Source organism: Gopherus flavomarginatus, chromosome 4 (genome assembly GCF_025201925.1).
Source record: "Gopherus flavomarginatus isolate rGopFla2 chromosome 4, rGopFla2.mat.asm, whole genome shotgun sequence".
NCBI classification, from domain to species: domain Eukaryota; kingdom Metazoa; phylum Chordata; order Testudines; family Testudinidae; genus Gopherus; species Gopherus flavomarginatus.
In genome coordinates this window covers 10653794-10676727 of record NC_066620.1, presented here as the reverse complement: position 1 = coordinate 10676727, position 22934 = coordinate 10653794, and the positions used below count along the sequence as shown (strand labels likewise).

The 22934-nt window shown below is 43.7% G+C and overlaps 1 protein-coding gene across 4 annotated transcripts in view; it reads left to right on the top strand.

Annotated features, from left to right (window-relative positions):
* Positions 1-1435: 1435 nt before the first annotated feature.
* Positions 1436-22934, top strand: part of PAK5 (p21 (RAC1) activated kinase 5) — a 182747-nt gene continuing 161248 nt past the window's right edge. For 2 of the 4 annotated variants that reach the window (XM_050952088.1, XM_050952086.1), the window contains exon 1: positions 1674-1770. The gene's annotated coding sequence lies outside the window, so the exon portion shown is untranslated. Of the gene's footprint in view, positions 1771-22934 lie in introns of all 4 variants that reach the window. The other 2 variants (XM_050952089.1, XM_050952087.1) reach the window with 2 other exon arrangements.

Below are 22934 nucleotides of genomic sequence, written 5' to 3'. Positions count from 1 at the left end.
TGATTTTCTATATGCTGAAGTGGTAGGTGCTAGTGCTTTTGGAGCAGGATGTTCCGAGTCCTCTTTCTGGTGTTACCATGAAATTGGACTGGTGCACGGATACAGTGATTGACAACAATGAAGTCCTATGTGGCCATGGATTTGTCATGATACTTACCTACTTTATAGAGATGTGTGAATGTTCATTAAAATGTGCAGTGTGCTACACATATGTTGGGATCTGGATTATTCTGGTGGACTAGGAGAAGCTGCATATGTAGTAAATTTTGCCATTAAAACTGGGAATATGCAGCCAAAAATTCACCAGATCCAGCAGGATACTGGCACTGAATTAGAATTTTAGCAGATTTCTTGTACCGGGATGTCTTGGGGTAGAACACTGAAAGCAAAATTTGTTCTCACTGTTTGCTTGTGCTCCCGTTTCCATCTCCACCTGTTGTCTCTTGTCTTATAGTGGGACTTTCCCGCTTGAAAGAGAGACAACTAAGGTAGGATATGATAGAGGTCTATAGAATCATGACTGGTGTGGAGAAAGAAAATAAAGAAGTGTTATTTACTCCACATAACACCAGAACTAGGGGTCACCAAATGAACAGTCAGCAGGTTTAAAACAAACAAAAGCAGATATTTCTTCACACAACACACAGTCAACCTGTGGAACTCCTTGCCAGAGGATGTTGTGAAGGCCAAGACTATAACAGGGTTCAAAAAAAACAAACCCTAGATAAGTCCATGGAGGATAGGTCGATTAATGGCTGTTAGCCGGGATGGGTAGGGATGGTGTCCTAGCCTCTGTTTGCCAGAAACTGGGAATGGGTGACAGGGAATGGATCCCTTGATTACTTGTTCTGTTCATCCCCTCAGAAGCACCTGGCACTGGCCACTGTCAGCAGACAGGATACTGGGCTAGATGGACCTTTGATCTGACCCAGTATGGCCATTCTTATGGTCTAATACTTAGACTGTAAGTTCTCTGGGGCAGGGACCAACTTTTTGTTCTGTTTGTACTGTGCTTAGCCCAATGGGGGCCTGGTACATGACTGAGGCTCCTAAGCCCAATTTCAGTATAAATAATAATATTTTGGTGGTGCAGTTTCTGGGTTTGTGATCAAAATTTGGGAGGATCCAGATGCCAGCGCTGGGGTTCAGCAGGGGCCAGATTTTCCATGGTGCAGTGGCTCAATTCCCTGTTTACTCTGTTGAATTTGGGGAACTGGAGCCAGAAAGTGCCTGGATCCGGGTGCTGGTTCTGGGGTGTTGTAGCACCAGGATGCTTCGGCCTCTGGAATCTCTTTGCTGTAGCAGGAGCAGTTTCAACGGATACTGCATTTAATCAGCGCGGTTTGCAAGGGAGAGGGGCAGATTTTGGCTGGCTCTAGCCATGGGATTTTGCAGAACTGTCGCGTGGGATCCGCTGCATGGGGGGGGGCTGGATTGGTCCAGGGCAGGAGAAGCCGCTAGATTTGGTCTCTGTGGAGGATGCAGTTGGGGTATCGACATCACCAGGCTCCGGGCTCGCTCTTTCCCCTTCCTCAGCGCTGCACCCTCTAGGCAGCTGGGCGTCTCCGCTTCGACCAGGGCGAGGCGAGCTTGAGCTCCGCCAGTCACAGCCCGGATGTAGCAGCAGCAGCAGCAGCCTGGTAGCGGCTCCCCCCAGCCGCCTGCCAGGGACACACGCCTGGAGCCCGGGCGAGCAGGAACATGGCGCTCGGAGCGATGGAGCGGCGGACGATGCGCGCAGCCCGGGCTCGCCTGGCAGCCGGGCACTAGGTAGGCGGCAGGCGGGGAAGGGGCAGCAGGAGCATCGCTGCAGGCGGGCACAGCCTGGGTTTCCCGGGAGATGAAGCGGGCTCGGAAGGATCCATCCCTGGAGAGTCAGCTACCGCTCGAGACAGCTCCCTGCAGCGAGAGCTACCTCGGTACAGAGCCAGCCCGCTTGGGGGTGGGGGCATGCGATGGGTCGGCCCTAGGGACTTTACAGAATAATGCGATTTCCTGGCGGGTTAGGAGAGGGAGCCCTCCGCGTGCCTAAAACCTCGGTGTGCTCCAGAATGCAGCCTCGGGGAGGGGGGTGTGTGTGCAGCTCTGTGTGTGTGTGGTGGGGGGGGGAAGGTGTATTGCATGTACAAATGGACACTGCTGCTTGCAATACTCACGCAGGCAGCGCTCTCCTGTCAATATTGGACCTCTGGGGAAGCAATTAAGAAGCGGGAGTCTCAATAGTAACGATGATGCTTTAGCATCCTCACGGAGCATACCGTGACATTTAAAACACGCAGGATCTTTTGTTTGTTTTCTTGCTGCAAAACACTCCGCGATCGTGTCGTTTTCGGCACTGGGTAGTGAGAACTGGAATGCTCTCTGTTCCCAGCTCTAGTGCAATCATCTCCTGTCTCTCAGTCCCCTCTGATGGGAAAACTTACTTGAGTACTTGTGTATTCAATACAACTTTTTCTTTTGGGGTTTACTTTATGGACCGGAGGGTGTTTTATTTTTTAATAGTATCTGCAGCTAACCATCCAAAACAATGGACTAATTAAGATATAGGCACTTAACACATGTTCTTTGAAAGCTGGTTGATGTAGCTGAAAACACAACAGCAACACTGCTTTGCATTGACAAATGACATTAACATCAGAGATGGGTACAAGATAAAGTAATCTATAAAGTGTTCTCTAGACATGCTTTCAGTAAAAAGAGGAAGCATGAATTCTGAGGTATTAAAAGGTCCGGTTGCTTAAAAAAAATGTAAAACTAAAAATCATAAGCAATCACCACAGTAAGCTTTGTCAAAGTGTGTTGTAAAGAAATCCACTTTAATTGGGAGAATTAAATACTGTATAACAGTCCAATCTAAGACTAACACTTTGAGAGAGACATAGTGCAGAGACAGGAAAGCTAGGCAAACTGCCAGTAAAATCAATAGAAGATAATGCCAAGCCTCTTTGATAACACTGGCTTTAAAATCAAATCAAGCCTTCTCACGTCATTTATTTTTGTCTAATTGCTTTTCTGAAAGGAGACGACTTTTTAACGTTTGCCACTTGTGCTATATTTCTTCATTTCATACATGCATGTCGCTCAGTGGAATGGGGAGGGTTTTATATCGAGTGTTTTAAAAATATCCAAAGTTCCTTTGAATAATTTATCCTATGCGGGGGAAGAAACCCCAACCAGGTCTCCAAGGCCACTGACCTTGTGATGGCCTTAGGGAAGTATATGAGACATTTGACAATGTTGCTTGACGAAGAAAGCACTGGGCAAAGAAATCATATCAAGCACTTCATAACCGCGATCTTTACAAAGTAGAGGGAGGGTTTGATTTGTGTTTGTGGTTTGGTTTGTGTGCCTACATTTGAGGCATATGGAAGGGGAAACTGGGAGTGAAGAAGGGTTCTTAGGAAAGTCCTGAATTAAACATGTTAGAAATGGTGAAAAATGTTGAAATGTTAAATTATTCTATTTCTGCACATTTGTTGAGGAATGTTGACGAGTATCAGGGCTGTTTTGACAAATCTTTGAGGAAGGATTTTAAAGTAATAGTTATGTGCAAATTGTTTGTTTGATTTGAATCATGAGCAAGATTTTCTCAAGTGGCTGTTGATTTTGGGGTGCCTCATCTTTTGGGAGCCAAACTTGATTTTCAGGGGAAGGTGGCTCAGAACTCTCTAAACATCAGGCCCCTTTAAGGTGTCACCTGAAAAAACAAGGCACTCAAAATCCCGAATCACTTTCGGAAATCTGGGTCAATATACTTGCAGATACTCCGCTATTAAATAGGGGGTTGGAAATTGTCTTCATGTGTTTTATGTATCCTTTTTTCCCTTGTTAGCTTTGAGCATCAGAACCAAAAGCAAAGGTTTTTCGCCTTCCTCTGCAGCATGGGGCAGGGGTCACTTGCTGGAGGATTCTCTGCAGCTTGAGGTCTTCAAACCTCAATTTGATGACTTCAATAACTCAGACATAGGTTAAGGGGTTGTTATTGAAGTGGATGAGTGAGATTCTGTGGCCTGCATTGTGCAGGAGGTCAGACTAGATGATCATAATGGTCCCTTCTGACCTTAAAGTCTATGAGTCTATGCAGACAAACAGTTGTGGCACAGTTGGGTTGTGGAGTTTTTTTAGCATGTCGAGGGGGCCTCAGAAAGAAAAAGGTTGAGAACCCTTGATCTAGTCCATATCCCTATGCTGAGGCAGGATTGAGTATACCTTGACCCTCCCTGACAGGTGTTTGTCCAGCTGGTTCTTAAAAACCTCCAATGATGGAGACTCTACAGCCTCTGTTGGTATCTGTTCTAGTGCTTACCGATCCTTAGGGTTAGAGTCTTTCCTAAATCTAACCTGGATCCTCCTTGCTGCAGCCATTCTCTCCTGATTATTATTTATATTCCATTAGGACCTAGAGCCCTCAACTGAGATCAGGGTCTCATTGTGGTAAACACTGTACAGATACATAGTTAGAGATAGTCCCTGCCCCAAAGAATTTATCATCTACAACTTTGGCATGATTAACTTTAAGGATGTGAGTAGTTCTACTGAAGTCAGAACAGGCAAGGCAAGAAAAGGTTGGGAGGAGAAAGAAAGGTGAAATGTTTTGCTCCAGGTCATCCAGCAGTTCAATGACAGAGCCATGAACAGACCGAGGTCTCCTGACACCCATGCCAGTGCCCTATTTACTGTGGGAGGCTTTCCCTGCCCTTTCATTCCTCATTTAGATCTGCTTTCACAGCCCCCTGTACCAGCATCAGGGCATGGGGGTGGGAGTCATGATCCTGGTGGATAAAGATGCCAATTCTGAAAATAGTTTAAAGCAAAGCATCTCAAATGCCAGAAATAAAGCTGAAGATATTTTGAAAGACTTATTGTTCTCTGCTAGAGGCAGTTGTAAAGCGAGAGAATACATCACAAGTAAATAGAGAGGGAATAGAAAATCTATATACATAGACAGTTGGGATCAAGGAAAGCTACCATGTAAACACCTATATTTCACAAACCACAGTATAAATGCCCAGTAATCACATAATTTGACTTATGGTGCAGTTTTGGATGTCACTAAACTCCACCCATGTTAAAGAGCTCATTGTTTCCATAGTAACTCATGTACTTCAAAGGGGGAAGGGAGGAATCAGAGGTAGACAAGAGAGGATAAAAAAAGGCATAAAAAGGTATGCTTGTGATGGGTTCTGTAAAGGTTTTATTGCCACATCCTATGTTACACATGAGGAAATCATACATCTTAAACTTGCAGCGATGGAAAATATATAGCATCCCGCACTATTGCAAGTCCACTATGACTGCATATAGCGCTTTCACTTGACCCAGTCTATTCATATTTTAAGGGCTCAATCCTGGGAGGTACTGGACATCTTCAACTCCCATTGATATTTAGAGCATGTAGCAACTTGCAGATCAAAGTAATTATGCCTGTAATCCCAAAAATCTGGAATAAGATACCCATTCCATTTAAAACAGGCTGCCACATTTTCCAACCTTTTCTCTGTTCAGATCTATTTATTCGTGCATTTAAAAGAAATAGACAAGATAACATTATCAGGTCACTGTAACATATGATGTAGTATGTCAAAGGTCCTGAAGGTAAAAAGAACCAGATATAAGAGATGCAGTCCCCACTTAATAACAACAAAATGTTTAGACAGTGGAGGTCTGTAGCTCCAAATGTCCATGACCACGCTGTCCAGCTGTATTCCAGGCATCTAAGAGCTCCACGGGGTTATTACTGATCTGGTGCAGCCAGGTAAATTGCAGGCAACCACATGACTGCTGCCAGTGTGTGACTGGGCAATGAACCCTCCTGACCTCTAGTCCGACCTTCAGAGCTCGATATGCAAGGACTTTCTCTTTGAGGCAGGCATGTCCCCACTTAGGCCTTTGTTAATACAAATACTAAAAATACCACCTCTTCCATTTTCCCAGGGGAAACTTTTCGCTGTTGTTGGGCTGAGCTGTGCCTTCCCATCACCCTTACTATTGTTAAAAAAAATGTTCTAATACTTCCTACTGAAAGCAACAGAGGGTCTGACTACTCTTGCATGTTAAGCTGTTTGGCCCAGTGGCTAAAGCACATAACTGGTAGGCAGGAGATATGTGCTTCTATTCCTAACTCTACCGCTCACTTCCTATGTGATTGTGGGCATGTTCCTTCACCTTCCTGTGCTGCAGTTTTCTTGTCTGTAAAATTTTAAATTGTGATAGCCACTTCTTTAAAGCTCTCTGGGTAAAAAGTGCTGTATGAGTCACAGTTCTATTAGGTACTGAGTGCCTTCTCAATTTCATTTGAAGACAGTGGCAGTCGAGGACTCTGATCGCCTCAGTCAGTTCTCCACGCCTTGCGGGTGTGGGCCTTATAAATGCCATGCATTTTGTTTTTTTCTGCCCCTTTAAGTCAATAAAAATGATTTCTTTTGACTTTACTTCCACACAGCTTGCCAAAGTGTCTTTAGAAATGATCACATGGGGCATGGTAGTACCAGGATACAAAATTGACAGGAATCACAGAGAAGGTCATGCTGGTGGGGCTGGTCGTGGGCTGGTGGAGAAGGTCATGATGGCACTGTATGTGAAAGACAGCATAGTGTGAAATATAGTAAAAATCTTAAATGAATCAAACTGTACCACAGACTCTCTAGGCCCAGGGATAGAAATTCCATGCTTGAATAATAAGAATATAGCAGCATGAATATACTACTGATTACCTGACCAGGATGGTGACCGTGACTGTGAAATGCTCAGAGATGTTAAAGAGGATACAAAAACAAAACAAAAACAATAAAACTGGGGAATTTCAACTATCCCATTACTGACTGGGAACAAGTCACCTCAGGACTGGATGCACATATAAAATTCTAGACATCATTAATGACTGCTTCTTGGAGCAGCTACCCCTGGAACCCACCAGTGGACAGGCTATTTTTGATTTAGTCCTAAGTGGTGCACAGGATCTGATCCAAGAGGTGAATATAGCTGAACTGCTTAGTAATAGGGATCATAATGTAATTAAATGTAACATCCCTGTAGTTGGGGAATATACCAAAGAAACCCATCACAGTAGCTTTTAACTTCAAAAAAGGGAATTACACAACATTTAGGAAGCTAGTTAAATGGAAATTAAAAGGACCAGTCAAAAGAGTGAAATGCCTGCAAGCTGCATGGAAACCTTTTGAAACACCATAATAGAGCCTCAAATAAATATATACCTCCAAATTAAAAAAAAAACCCAAAATAATCAGAGGACCAAAAATGCAACAGTAACTAAAAAATAGAGTAAAAGATGCAGGTAAAAACAAAAAGACATCCTTTAAAAATAGGAAGCCAGCTCCTACTGAGCAAAATAGAAAGGAGCATAAACTCTGGCAAGTCAAGTGTAAAAGTATAATTAGGCAGGCCAAAAAAGAATTTGAAGCCAAAAAAGACACAAAAACTAACAATATTTTTTTAAGTATGTCAAAAGCAGGATGCCTACCAAACAATCAGAGGGGCCAATGGATGATCTGGGTGCTAAAGTAGCACTCAAGGAAGACAAGACCATTGCGGAGAAGCTATATGAATTCTTTGCATTAGTCTTCAAAGCAGAGGATTTGAGAGACATTCCCACACCTTGAGACATTGTATTTAGGTGATAAATCTGAGCAACTGTCCCAGATTGGGGTGTCAGTATGGGAGATTTTGGAACAAATTGATAAATTAAGCAGTAATGAATCACCCAGACCAGATGGTATTTACCCAATGTTCTGAAGGAACTCAAAAATGAAATTGCAGAAGTATGAACTGTGGTATGCAACCTATCGCTTAAATTGCCCTCTGTACCAGATGACTACAGGATAGCTAATGTAACACCAATTTTTTTTAAAAAGGCTCCATTGGCAATCCTGGCAGTTATTGGCTGGTAAGCCTAACTTTGGTACCAGGCAAATTGGTTGAAACTGTAGTAAAGAACAGGAATTATCAGACACATAGATGAACACTATGTGTTGCAGAAGAGTCAGCACAATTTTTATAAAGGAAAATCACGCCTCACCAATCTATTAGAATTCTTTGGGGGGGAGCTACAAATATGTGGACATGGGTGATTCAGTGGATCTAGTGTACTTGGATTTTCAGAAAGTCTTTTACAAAGTCCCTCACTAAAGGCTCTTAAGCAAACTAAGCAGTCATGGGATGAGAGGGAAGGTCCTCTTATGGATCAGTAACTGGCTAAAAAGTTAGGAAACAAAGGGTAGGAATAAATTATCAGTTGTCACAATAGAGAGAGATAAATAGTGTACTGTGCTGTACTGTGCTGTGTACTGTACAAGATCTGTACTGTGCTGTTCAACGTATTAACAAAATCTGGAAAAAGGGTGACGTGGCAAAATTTACAGATGATACAAAATTACTCAAGATAGTTAAGTCCAAGGCTGACTGCAAAGAGTTACAAAGAGATCTCACAAAACTGCGTGACAGGGCGACAAAATGGCAGATGAAATTCAGTGTTGATAAATGCAAAGTAATGCACAGTGGAAAGCATAATCCCAACTATACGTACAAAATGATGAGGTCTAAATTAGTTGTTGCCACTAAAGAAGAGACCTTGGAGCCATCCTGGATACTTCTCTGAAAACATCTGCTCAATGTGCAGCAGCAGTCAAAAAAAGCTAACAGAATGTTGTGAACCATTAGGAAAGGGATAAATAAGTCAGAAAAGATCACAGTTCCACTATATAAATCCATGGTATACCCACACACTGAATATTGTGTGCAGTTCTGGTCAACCCATCTCAAAAAAGATATATTAGAATTGGAAAAAAGTACCAAGACAGGCAACAAAAATGATTAAGGGTATGGAACAGTTTCTGTACGAGGAGAGATTAAAAAGACTGGGATTGTTCATTTTAGAAATGAGATGACTGGCAGAGGATATGATAGAGGTCTATAAAATCATGAATGGAGTGGAGAAAGTGAATAAAGAAGTGTTATTTACCCCTTCGCATAACACATGAACCAGGGGTCACCCAATGAAATTAACACAGTAGGTTTCAAAAAAACATACGGAAGTACTTATTCACCCAAGGCACAGTCAATCTATGGAACTCATTGCCAAGGGATGTTGTAAATGCTAAAAGTGTGATTAGGTTAAAAAAAGAATTAGATAAGTTCATGGAGGATAGATCCATCAATGGCTTGTAGTCAAGATGGCCAAGGATGTGAAACCATGCTCTGGGTGTCTTTAAACCTCTGACTGACAGAAGCTGAAACTGGACAATAGGAGATGGATCATTCGATTAATTGCCCTGTTTGGTTCATTTTCTTTGAAGCATCTTGTAGATTGGGTACGAAATTAGAATAGCCTCTACTCAATTCCGTGAGTAGGTGTGGGCTTATGCAGTAGAGTGGCTCATGGGGTACATCAGAAATGAGCAAGTGTGCATTTCAGATTACTTAATGCACTACTAAAGGAAGTCATTCTGATGTAGTGATAGTCTATACTAAAAAAGCTTGTGTAGCAAACCCTCCTAGTGCAGTCACAGCTTATACAACTGAAAAAGTGCTTTTGCCATTATAGCTTATACCAGTTCCCCAGATGAAATAAACAAAAACACTTTTTTTTTACTAGTAAAACTGTGTTTACACTAGGGTTTTTGCTAGCATAAAAATTCAGAAACCAAATCACCCCCCTAACCATTATTGCTGCACCAGCATAGGTTTCTAGTGTAGACTTCACCCAGGAGCCAGAATAGCATCGAGATAGCATTCATACAGCATTGCAGGAGGCTTACCTGCATTTTCCTAACTTAGCAGTATGAAGGACTGAGTTAACCCAGCTAAAATTTGAACCTGTGGTCACAGAGAGTGTAGTAATTTCAAAGCAGAGGCTAAGCCACCTGAGGAATGTTCCGGTAGTTAGCAAGCAGGAGCTTCTGCTCCTGTTGGGAAGAGGATGTGTCATTACTACTAAAGCTCAGCGCTAGGTTGACTTCAAAGCAAAAAGTAACGTATGTGAACCAAGTTATTTTTTTTTACTGTATTTGCTGCCAAAACATTTAATTTGAAAAAAAACAAAACAAAAAAAAACAAACAAAAAAACCTGTTTACTGTTCTATAAACTCAGCTACTTAATTCTGTGCAAGAGAGAGATGCTCAAAGGACCTGCTCCAGGAGCAACATATAAGGAGTGCATGGCAGTCTGTAAGTGGGGACGAGTTTAAGGGAGACTTTCGCTGATGTCACTTACATGCGGAGGGGACCTAAAGTAGATGTCAAATACACTAATACATATTCCCTTCTGAGTGTCACCACAGCCGGCTAAAGGCCCTTTTCTGATCATATGTGCATTGATATTCCCACATGTCACATAGTAGGTTGAAATGTAGCCAACTGAAGTGACTGTATTCTCCCTGGTATTGTATTACGGCTTCCCAGCACATAAAATATATGGCCTATAATGACGTGTTTTGGGGGGTGGGATGTTGGATGCCCTTTAATAGCCTTCTGTGGTTGCCACAGAGTGATATTACTGACGATGGTCAATGGGTGAGCTAATGGGCATAACTGAAGCAAGTTCTTACTCTATAATTTTTCGGAGGACAAATTAGAGATTGAAAATAAGCAGAAAAGAAAACAAATTTCAAAAATACTTTGTTCAGTTGTCTCCTGTTCCAAAGGAAGGCCCTAGAAAGGCCAAATCCAACTTTATGTCAATGGGAGATTTTCCCTGGGTAAGGCTAGAAGGATCGGGCCCTTATACTGCACAACTGTGAGACCCAAATCGCAAATACACAATGGTGCTTAAGTCAAAGCAGGGGCTGCAGTAGACACTCAAAACGGCAGGGCAGTGGAAGCATACACAAAATGCATGCATTGGGTGCTCTAAGGGATCAGGGCAGGGGAAGCATACACAAAACGCATGCATTGGGTGCTCTAAGCGATCAGGGCAGGGGAAGCATACACAGAACACATGCATCGGGTGCTCTAAGGGATCTATTTCTAATACATCTCCGAAGGTAAGGCAAAATACGGGAAATCTACATTCAAGTGGAAATGTGAGTAGCATTCCTGGGGCAGAAGCTTCATGGTCCCATTAGTCAGACAGGGAGAGAGAGAGCTGATTTTCAGGGGCAGGAAGCTTTGGCTTTGAAAAAGTGTTTCCCTGTTTTTTTTTTGCATTACTTTGGAGATTCAGATGGAATAAATCCCTTGTTATAAGATGGTGGGTAGGTGAGTTATCCAGTCTGTGTCTGTGCTTTCCTTGCCCTGTCAATTTGAGGATCAATTATTACAGCTGTCAGAATTCACATTGAAAATAAGCAGGGCTTTTCTAGTGCTACTTAGACTTCGGCACAATATAAATAATTTAAATATTCATGCAGAGTGTTACCAGCCGAGAAGTAACTTACGATCACTTTGGAGACCAACATGCTTTTTCTCGGGGGTGGGGAGTGCCAGGTGAAGAGGAAAAAAGGCTCAGCTCAGAGTCAGGTTGGATTGAGGCCAGCCGCTCTTTTATTTTAGGTTCACCCTTTCAATCGCAGTCCACTCCTTGGGTCTATCTTTAGGAGACTACCATTGCAGCAGTCTACCTCTGGAGCTGTAAGTGGCAGGCAAGGAGCCCTTTCTTATATTAAGAGTGCTGCTGCTGCTGCTGCTGAAGAAATCAGTGGGCTGGGGGTAATGCATCAGTTGGCTCTCTTTCCTCTGGCTGGAACAGGCTTCATCATTTTGTATTTTATTGGCACTCGCTAATTCAAATGGAGATATTTTCTGGGCTATATGCAGCAGACATTTATAGGGATGGGTTCAGTCCTGAATTGGGCTGGCTTCTGCTATGGTAAACCAGGGTTCCTGGTGGCAGAAAGTTAACCTGGAGATGTTCACAAATTCTCTTTCACTGGGAGTGTCCACAGGGCAGCGCTGGCTGAGGTAAAGATATGGACAGGGTGGCTGAAGATTTGCTATTCTAGGGCTTCTCCTGGACAGATTCCACTGGTTGGGCTTCAGTGTAGCTTAGGCTGAAGCTTAAAGCTTCCTTCCCCAAGCAGGACCCTTGAGGGAAGGGAGCAGGGCAAACTGCTCCTGCCTTCTTGGGAGTGAATCCATTCTGGGCAGTTTGAGCCTCCTTGCATTAACAAGAGGCTAATTAACCCCATAGGGAGTTTGTCTTTGTGTAACTCACTGGAGAGCATGTTTCAGGTCCCTCTCTGTGCCACTCTGCAGGGGGTAGCAGTTGTTGCAGCCTTCAGCTGGAGCTTATGCATGTGGCTCTGGAGGTCACCCATTCAATACTCAGTGTGTCAGCCAGGATGGCGGTTGTCACATTTGCATGGTACCATACAGATTTATGGTCCAAATCCTGGCTGAAAAGGTTTGTACGCCCACACCTGTACAACTGGGCACACACCTGTTGCAATACTGGTACACATGGGAGAGGATGGCCCTGATATCTCTGACTTCCCCTGGAAACGTGCAGAAATTGCTATACAGATCTTTCCCAACAGCAGTGTTTCCCAAACTTGGGACGCCGCTTGTTTAGGGAAAGCCCCTGGAAGGCCGGGCCGGTTTGTTTATGTGCCACGTCCGTAGGTTCGGCCGATCGCGGCTCCCACTGGCCGCGGTTCGCTGCTCCAGGCCAATGGGAGCTGCTGGAAGTGGTGGACAGTATGTCCCTTGGCCCGTGCCGCTTCCAGCAGCTCCCATTGGCCTGGAGCAGCAAACCACGGCCAGTGGAAGCCGTGATCGGCCAAACCTGCAGATGTGGCAGGTAAACAAACTGGCCCGACCTGCCAGGGACTTTCCCTAAACAAGCGGCATCCCAAGTTTGGGAAACACTGCCCAACAGGTACCATCAAAGGGAAAGATAATGGGACAAGGCTTGTGGATCAAGGGACCTGGCCGATTTGTTTACACATGTACACTTCCTGACCCAGCAAGATGCTCTGTGAACAGCTCCCATACATATTCATCCCGTCCTAAGGACAAGTCCTGCATCCCTTAGCCATGATACAGATAGATTTCCAAGCAAAGTTAATAGGAGTTTTGCCTGAGTGAGAACTTGAGGATTTAAGGCCTTATCCAATGTTCATTAACGTCAATGGGAGTTTTTCTGTTGACTTCCAAGAGAATTGGATCTGTCCCTTAGCCCTTTAGGAATAGATTGTGCAATGGACGTTAGGTAGTAGTGGTTTTAACTGGGATGTGGGGGCACACGAATAACACTTTTATGTTTGAGGGAACATTATGTCTGCTTCACAGCACCTGGAGGAATTTGCCCCATAGTTTTTTGCAGTATACATTTTTTGGACCACATCCTGAAGTCTTTATTCAAGACAGAACGTGAGGTTTGACTGAGTAAGGACTTCTAGATTTTGCCAGTAGTATTTTTGTATCTCAGCGTACACTTCTCTTACCTTCTGTCTGCATTATTATTTGACATCTCTCTTTTATTGGTGTACTTGTGTCTTGCTATTATGCTTTTGCTTTAGTGTCCAATTATATATAAGAAAGGAAAATATTCTGCTACCCTGATGTAGCTTGAAATTGAACTGAAAGTAGTTTGCACATATGGAATTGTTATTTAGTGGGAAAACTGGTGATAATTGTCAGCTAAAGGTTTCTTAGAGAGAAGTATTTTTATATGTTGTACTGTCAAATTGTCATTCAAAACAAAGACTGGATAATGCATTATATCATAGATGCAGTTCCCTTCTTTACTTGTTATGCAGTCAACTCATTCAGTGAACCTGATCTACTCAAAATTTGCCTTTAAGAGTTCATTCTTTCCATCCATTCTTCTTATATATGGTGGTTTCAGTAGCTTTTGTAAACCTCTTTGATAAAGTACAATAAGGTTAATTTCATATTCTGGAAGAACAGAACTTTAAATGAAGACTAGCTTTGAAATGTCTTTTCTGCAACATCTCCTCAATTCTCTTCCCTGCCACTCAGCAATGCGCCTATCTGCAGTTGTTCTTCCTAGTTCACTAGCAATATATGTTAACTTCCTCATTATTACTTTGTTAACACATGTGAATTCTTGGGTGGGAGTAACACTTGAAATGTCTTCTAAGAATACAAGATGTTTCTACACCCATTAGCTGCTTGTGATCATGGCTCACTCTTCTCAGTGGAGTGGGTGATATACGTTTTCTTTTATCTTCTTTGTAATGAAATTGTAATCAGAATTATTGAATTATGGGAACATGAATGGCAGGGAAAGTGTATAAGGAATTTGGGTTTGGGGTAGTGGAGCAACAATGGTTCGTGATAATGTAGCTGGTAGCAGGTAGCAGTTACTCAATATGCTACAGACAACAGAGATCCTGATCCTGCTTCCAAGCACATTGCTTTACAGCTTGAAAAAACAGCTACTGGATAAAATCCTTGTTCCATTGAAGTGAATGGAAGTTTTGCTAATGAATTTAATGGGGTCAGGATTTCACCCACAACATTTAAGGCAGGGGTAGGCAATCTATGGCACGCGTGCTGAAGGCGGCACGCAAGCTGATTTTCAGTGGCAGTCACACTGCCCGAGTCCTGGCCACCGGTCTAGGGGGCTCTGCATTTTAATTTAATTTTAAATGAAGTTTCTTAAACATTTTAAAAACCTTATTCACTTTACATACAATAGTTTAGTTATATATTATAGACTTAGAAAAAGAGACCTTCTAAAAACATTAAAATGTATTACTGGCATGCAAAACCTTAGTGAATAAATGAAGACTCAGCACAGCACTTCTGAAAGGTTGCTGACCCCTGATTTAAGGGCTTACGTTAATGACAGTAGCTAGTCTTGCAAACCCCAAACTTTCAAAAATGGGGAGTCTGGTCCCAAAGTATCATGAGACTGGCTTAAAAATCATGAGATTTTTAAAAAATAATAAAACTCAGGCCTTTTTATGTGCTTTTGAGCCTTTATGATGCACTTGGATCACCTGCCAAGCTTTTCTCTGCAACTTTGAGGCCAATAATCCTTTTTTTTAAAAAGCAAAGCAGAGATTCTCATGTGATCAGTTGACTCTGGGGCTGAGGAGGACTTGTGATAAAATCACAAGAGTTGGCAACAATGAGTAGCTGACTTTCCATAGTCCTCAGTGAGATGTGCCATGTATTTTACTTATTACAGGAGAATCCCTATTTTATTAACTAACTGGGGATTGAGGAGTTCCTAAATCTTGAAATTACATAAATCTGGTACATAAATTGCAATATGGTGCACTGAATTACTTTCTTGCCCTTCAAACCAGTGCAAACCAATTTTGGGACGTGAAGAGATGTCAACCTGATCTTCATCAGCATCCCTTTTATCCCTCCCGCATCCCCAGGAAAAAAATTGTTCAGCGCCAGAACCTTGGTAGAAGTGGAGGGCCACAAAGCCTTGCCCCTCTCTGTCGTCCTGCCCCTGCTCCTCCTCTTCTCCCTGAGGCCCCATCCCCTCCTTGGCCCCATCCCTGCTCCTCCTCTTCCCCCAAGGCCCAACACCCTGGTCAGGCTGGAAGCTGGAGTACCCAAGAGTAGCCTGGGTGGGAGGTTGGGTTTCCTGAGAGAAGTCTCCAGCCCATGTCCCCACCCCCCGGGGTGTACCACGCAAGGCAGGTGGAGGGTCTGAGGTTCCCTACAGTGTCCAAGGCTCCCTGCACAGCTTTTACCATGGCATGGCCTGACTCTGGATTCTGGCTTGCCAAGGGATGGGGCCTTGGGGGGGGAGAAGGGGGGCAGGGAGAAGAAGCGAAGTGGTGAAGCCTCATGGCAAGTGGTGGCTCAGTCTTCCACTGGGAAGAGATTGGCACCATGGGCAGGGGCTGCGCTTTGTGGCGGGGGAGCTAATCAGCTCCCCCACCACGAAGCGCAGCCCCTACTGGCACCACTTCTGCCTGCCCCAAGGCTAGCAGTTTGGAGGGGACAACACAGCCCCCGCCCCCCAAACATCACCTATGTTAAAAAGTGAACAGGCATAGTTCTCCCCCTTTTAAAAGTGCCCCCCCCGTTCTGATGCCTCCGGTCGGTTGTAAGATTGGAGTTCATAAAATTAAGGTTCTATGGTATTTTGAATTTAAAGAACCATAAAAGACCCTCTCACCTGTCAGGGTCCTAGAGCTCAGGCTCCAGCCTACACAGGACGCCTACACAGCAATGAAACAGCCCTGCAAGCCTGAATTGGCCGGCATGGACCAGCTACGAGTGTCTAATTGCTGTGTAGACATACCCTAAGGAAGCTCCAGCTTAAGCATTTCTGCAGCAGGCTGTCATGGAGGACAGATTAGCTCCCTGGTAAGATGGATCCAGCCCATTCATCGCTTTGTAGCTTAAAAGCAACATTTTAAACTCCACCCAGAAGGCAATTGGCAGCCGGTAGAACGCTAGCGTTGTGTACTCATGGCAGGGTTCTCCTCAGAGGGGTTCTGCCTTCCCGAGCTCTCTGGCATGCTGGTCACAGGGTCAAGGTACTGCCCTTACACACGGTGATGTGGTGTGTTGCCTGATTCCCACCTCAGTCCCAGCATGGCCAGGGAGTTGTGAAGCCAGGGGTGTGTAAGGCCCAGACAGAATATGCCCCTACAATATTTATTCAATTTACATAACACCAATAAAAAATGTCCAGGCAAAAAGCTCTGGGTGCCATAACACTTAATTAGAATTACAGGGGCAAATGGTAGGTACCTAGCAGCCAGAAAAATCATATTCAAATAGTGAATTAGCTCAGCCTGCCAATAAATCAAAGCTGCAAGACAGTTTCCTTAATTCCCACTGCCCTACCACGCACTACTCTTGGAACACAAATACATTTTTGTGTCCAGATCACACAATTTGTGCTGCTTCAGAGCATAAGGGGAGCAAGTCCCAGAGACCTGGAGCCCTCACTGATAATGCCCAGCCAGCCGGTCCCTCCTGCATAACTAAGTAAACAGCAAGCTCCAATACTGAATAATACTGTAAAGCAAGCAAATGGAATAACTGATACTATCAGGGAAATGTCCATGGAGTGGAACCTCGCTAATGTGCATTTATAGCAGGAGAGGTGCTGTGCAGATTAGCAGAGTTTATGAATTAGCAAATAAGGCCCCAGTTTAGGAAAGCAATTAATTCTGAGCTTAAATTCTGTTGATTTCAATGGGAGTCAAGCATGTGCATAAAGTTAAGCACATATTTAAGTGTTTTATTTGTTTGTTATGCTTTTCTGAATGGGAATGCTTTCGTAAATAAGGGTGAACGAAAATAAGCACTGCAGTAAAAAACAGAATCCAGGATACAGCTTCACAATTCAGTTACTTTGTCAAGCGTAGTTTAGTTGTAATTATTTGTGGCAGGGCTTCACAGAACACTAGTAAGTGCACGGTAGCATGTTTTGAACAAGGAATACAGTTTTAGTAATAAGAGACCTCACTACGGCTCTCAGCTAGTAAATCTTTGCTGCTGAATGTGGTCAGACGGCGAGGTCCTTTATCACAATTAGCTGATCTGAGGTTTAGTGAAGTGAGAATTTGCTGTATTTGTCATCAGATATTCTCTAGAATCATCCTTCATCTCTTCCTCTCATTCAGATCATATCCCTCTGAAGACTACCAGAGGGAAGACAGTAGGGTTGGGCACCTTAATAATCTTTTGAGGTGTAATTGGACAGGTTGTAAAATGTCAAGGTCTATGATTTTGGAAGGGAATGGGTCCTTGATCTTTGTAAAATAATGGATTATTAGGCAGTGCCTCATAGTAGAAAAGCAGACTAGGAAGTAATGATTCGAATTCTAACTCTGTTGGGCTGGTTAACAATTCAAATTAGTTTTTCAAAGGGATTTGGAGTAGACAGAGTACCCTTTGATACAGTGCAGCCAACAGAAAAAGGGATTCCGAATAATCCAGATTGATGTGTAAAGCCGGTTGTTAATCCTTGGATGAGGTTATTTGAATATGACCAATGCTTTGGAAATGAGTGGGGCCATTGGGGGGATTTGCTGTGAGATCATGATGACAGAAGCAGAAAACATTGTGGTGAGCTGTTTGGCAGCAACTGAAAAATTCTGACAGGTTAGAAAAAAAGAACCTCTAAGAAAATGTGGTCACAGAAGGAAGAGTATGAATTCAGAAGTAGCAATGTTTGCTTTTCCTCTTCAAAAGGTTGAAAACATTATTGCTCCCAATTTCCCTGTGAGATAGATGGGCCAGATCCTCTGTTGCCATAGCTTCAAATGAAGGCAGTAGAGTTGCATCCATTTTCATCAGCTGAGGATCTGGCCCAGTCAGTATATTGACAGATGGGCAAATTGTAACACAGAGGCTGACACGTTCAAAAGCAGGTTAAGCTTCAGATACCCACCTTTAGGCATTTACCTTCTGCTGGGGCCTTGGTGCTCTGCTTTTGGAAGTAGCAAAGAGTCCTGTGGCACCTTATAGACTAACAGACGTATTGGAGCATGAGCTTTTGTACTTTTGGAAGGTGTGCCATGGAGGTGCAAGCAAATGCAACTTTCTCACTCCTGGGACACTTCAGGGAACCAGCACTACCCAAAGTGTGAGTAGTGCTGGCCAAGGGAGGTCCATGGCTAGGCCAGGTGGAGGACGCTCTAGTTCAGCATGTTCACAACGTAGCCTGCCCAATGGAGCCTCTGGCACATTTTAAAGCATCTCTTCTAATCCCTGGCAGAACCCTTGAGAGAGATGGTGTTCAGTCAGCATGCCCTCCCCCAGGTAACTCCCCCTTGAGGTATAGCATTATGTCATCCATGTGAGCAGTGGTTCATGTGACTTTACAGATAGAGGTTGGTGAAATTTTTCAGCCAAACTTTTTTTTGCTGAAAAAATGCAGATTCAGCAATACCAAAACTTTTCTTCAATTCATGTTGGTTTCCCTGAATTGTTTCACTTGAAAAAAAGACACAAAAGTATTCCTCAACACATCAAAGTTGTATTTCAACATTTTAAAAATCAAATGTTTCAAATTTTTTTGGTTCAAAGCCTGAGTATTTTTTTTCAAAGTTTTTTTAAATTTTACTTTAAAAAAAACAAAAACACTTTCAAATGCCTGAACTCTAAATGGAATGTTTTGATTTTATTGACTTTTTTTTTTACCCAAACAATTTTTATTTTGTTTCTTAGAATTCCCAGTGAACTGAAAAATTCAGTATTTGCACAACTTTGCTTGCAAAGCAAGTTGATCTCCAAATTACCGAAAAACATCAAAGCTTCTCTTACTTCCTGGAAGAAGTTTTTAGACAAGATGTGTAAGAAGGGCAAAGGGAAAGTAAACACCAGATTCCAACTCTATAACTAACACAAATACTAAACCCTTTCAGGATGCTATTGGCCACTCATTCTTCTTTTCCTACTACAAGAACTTAACCCCTTAGTGAAGTATGCCTTTGCCTACTCAGGCCATGTCTACACTTATCAGGGATCGAAGCTGCTCCAATTGATGCAGGAGAGGTTGATTTAGTAGCACTAGTGAAGACCCACTAAATCGACCTCAGAGCACTCTCTGGTCGACTCCGGTATTCCACCGGAACGACAAGAGTAAGATAAGTCAATGGGAGAGCATCTCCCATCAACGCAGTGTGGTGTAGACACCACAGTAAATCAGTCTAAGCTATGTCAGCTCCAGCTATGCTATTCACATAGCTGGAGTAGCGTAACTTAGGTCGACCTACCCCCGCAGTGTAGACAAGGCCTCAGAAGCACCTGAAGTGATACAAGATGAGTTTACATGAAGTAAGCATCCTTGGGTAACAGTTTTTTCAAGCTGACTACTCACAAAAGAGTCACTTCAGTGTAATTGATCCAGACTGTCTCTTGCCTCAGGAGCCAAGAAATGAAATTTCCAATGCAATGTTTGAGACATATGTGACACTCTGACACCTCAATATTCACCACTGTCATGTAATTAGGATATGTTTTGTACAAAATATGCCTTGTGAGGTATCATTCTAAAAGTCTTGATCTGCTAGACATTAATATCTTGTTGGATTGTATCTGTTACTGTGGTATGTGAAGTTATGAAGTTTGGCTATGTATGTGTTACTGAAACATGTTGTGAGGTTGAAAACACCCACAAGCAGCCTTTCAGGTACAGCAGCAAAAAGGCCAAACAAGTTAATCGCTTATTGAAGAAATGCACACAAGCACAAGGATTACCCTAGGAACTGTGTACAATAGAAATATCTCAGAGATAGCACTACCCAATGGGAACTGTGTGACCCAGGTCACATCAAACGAGCGGGAAGAAGATACAAAAGGGGGAAAATGATATCATTGGGGGACCTCACTCTCCCTGCAACCACACACCTGGAAACACCTGAGGGACAAGGACTGAACTCTGAGAGGTGATGGTCCCAGGCTAGAAGGATCTTTAGCCTGTGTATGAAAACCTGGGAAAGCCAAGGCAACTTTTGCCTTAAGAGTCTGCCAGACAGTTTATCACTCAGGGTGAGAATTTGTTAATTTATATCCTATCTAGTGTGTTAAGATCAGTTTGCAGGCTTTGATCTGTTGGTTATCCCTTATAATTACTTAAAATCTACTTTTGTATTTAATAAACTTATTTAGTTTTAAACCCAGTTTGTGTAATTCATAACGGGGGGGCGGGGAAGCTGTGCATATCTCTCTCCATGTTGAGGCAGAGAGCGAATATCAATTAACTTACACTGTACAGTTCACTATGCAGCGCAAGACAATACAATCTGGGGTTTACTCTCCATAGGAGGAGTGCACTTGAATGCTGGCAATTCCTTAGCTGAAAGCCTTCCCAGGCAGTACTGATTTCAGCAACTGTGTATTTCTGCAGCTGGGTGTGATCCTACCCATGTGTGTGCTAGAGGAGGCTTGAGAGCCTGGCTTAGCAGGACAAGGTGAGGGAGCCCAGGCTGCTGGAACAGGTGGGCTCAGTGGTGCCCCAGTACATCAGGTGGCACCCCAGAAGTGGGGTAACCCATCACACCATATTGCAGGCATCAGTCTCTTCTCTTCTCTTCAGGTTCTTTATACCATGCTCATCACTGTGGTGTCTGAGTACCTTCCTTAAGAACATAAGAATGGACATACTGGGTCAGACCACTGGTCAATCTAGCCCAATATTCTGTCTTCCGACAGTGGCCAATGTCATGCGCCCCAGAGAGAATGAGCAGAACAGGTAAACAAGTGATCCACGCTCTGTCGCCCATTCCCTGCTCCTGGCAAGCAGAGGCTAGGGACACTTCAGAGCATGTTTTAACATCCCTGCCCATCCCATGAATTTATCTTTTTTGAACCCTGTTACAGTCTTGGCCTTCACAACCTCCTCTGGCAAAGAGTTCCACAGGTTGACTGTGCATCGTGTGAAGAAATACTTCATTTTGTTTGTTTTAAACCAACTGCCTATTAATTTCATTTGGTGACCAGCAGCACAAATAGGGTGGTACGGTACACTGTACCTGCAAGATATTTAGAGCTGGTATGATGTACCGGAAAGATACAGGAGGAGCTGGTGGCCCCACACTGGCAGCTCCTCAGGTGGCTGTACCACCCCCTGCCCTTACACAGAGCTGCGTCTCCTCTTCTGTACAGCAGCAGCCCAACTGGAGGACAAGGCTGGGGGGGAAGAGAGGGCTGGTACAGACACCGGAGGAGCTGCTGGTATTCTACTCCTTTCCCCATTGGGAGGGGCAGCGGGGACAGGAGCAGAACTCTGGCAGCTTTTCCAGCGGCTGTACTGCCCCCAGTCCCCCCCCCCCCACAGCCCTGGCCTCACAGGAGAAGGGGAGCTACTGTTGTACAGATGGAGAAGACACAGCTCTGTGGAAGGGCAGGGGGTGGGGCTGGGGGCAGTACATCTGCCAGAGGAGTGGGCGGCGTGGGGCTGCCCAGCGGCCGCACGTTCTGCTCCTTTCCCCACTGCGGTTCTGAAGTCTCTGATGCAGCAGGAGGAGGACAGAGTACCCCCTTCCCCAGGGATGGATGGATGGGATGGATCATGGGGAGTAGACGGGGAGAGCATGGGGGTTCCAGGCTGGGGGCAGGGCAGGGAGAAGTCACATGGAGGGTCACATATAGAGGTCACGTGCCCCCACTTAGCTGGTGCCCCTTTCCCTGTACTGGTAAGAAATGGATTGTACTTGCACCGCTGTTGGTGACCCCTAGTTTTTGTGTTGTAAGAAGAAGTAAATAACACTTCCTTATTTACTTTCTCCACAGCAGTCATGATTTTATAGACCTCAGTCATATCCCCCCTTAGTCGTCTCTTTTCAAAGCTGAGAAGTCTGAGTCTTATTAATCTCTGCTCGTCTGAAAGCTGTTCCATACCGCCTAATAATTTTTGTTGCCCTTTTCTATACCTTTTTTTGAGATATGGTGACCAGCTCTGCATGCAGTATTCAAGATGTGGAAGTACCATGGATTTATAGAGGCATTATGATATTTTCTGTCTTATTATCTATCCCTGTCCTAAAGATTCCCAACATTCTGTTTGCTTTTTTGACTGCCGCTGCACATTGGGCAGATGCTTTCAGAGAACTATCCACAATGACTCTCTTTCTTGAGCATCACATTTCAAAAAGGATGATAAATTGCAAAGGATTCTGAAAATGGCTAGCAGAACAATTTGAGGTGTGAGAAAACTGCATTGCAGTGAAAGACTTAATAAGATCAGTCTATTTAACTTACCAATGAGAAAGTTAATAGGTGACTTGATGGCCTGTAAATACCTACATGGAGACAAGACTTTTCATAGTAGAGGGCTGTAATCTAGTATAAAAAAGCCGAACAAGAGCCAATGGCTCAAATTTGAAGCTAGACAGATTCAGACTGGACATAAAGTGCACATTTATAAGCGAGAGTAAATAACCACTGGAACAGTTTATCTAGGGACATGGTGGATGGTGCATCTCTTGGTGTCTTTGAATTCAGAATAATTTTGTTTTTTCAAACGTATGTGCTCTAGTTCAACCAGACATTTTGGGTTGGTTGCAAGAATTACTGGATGAATT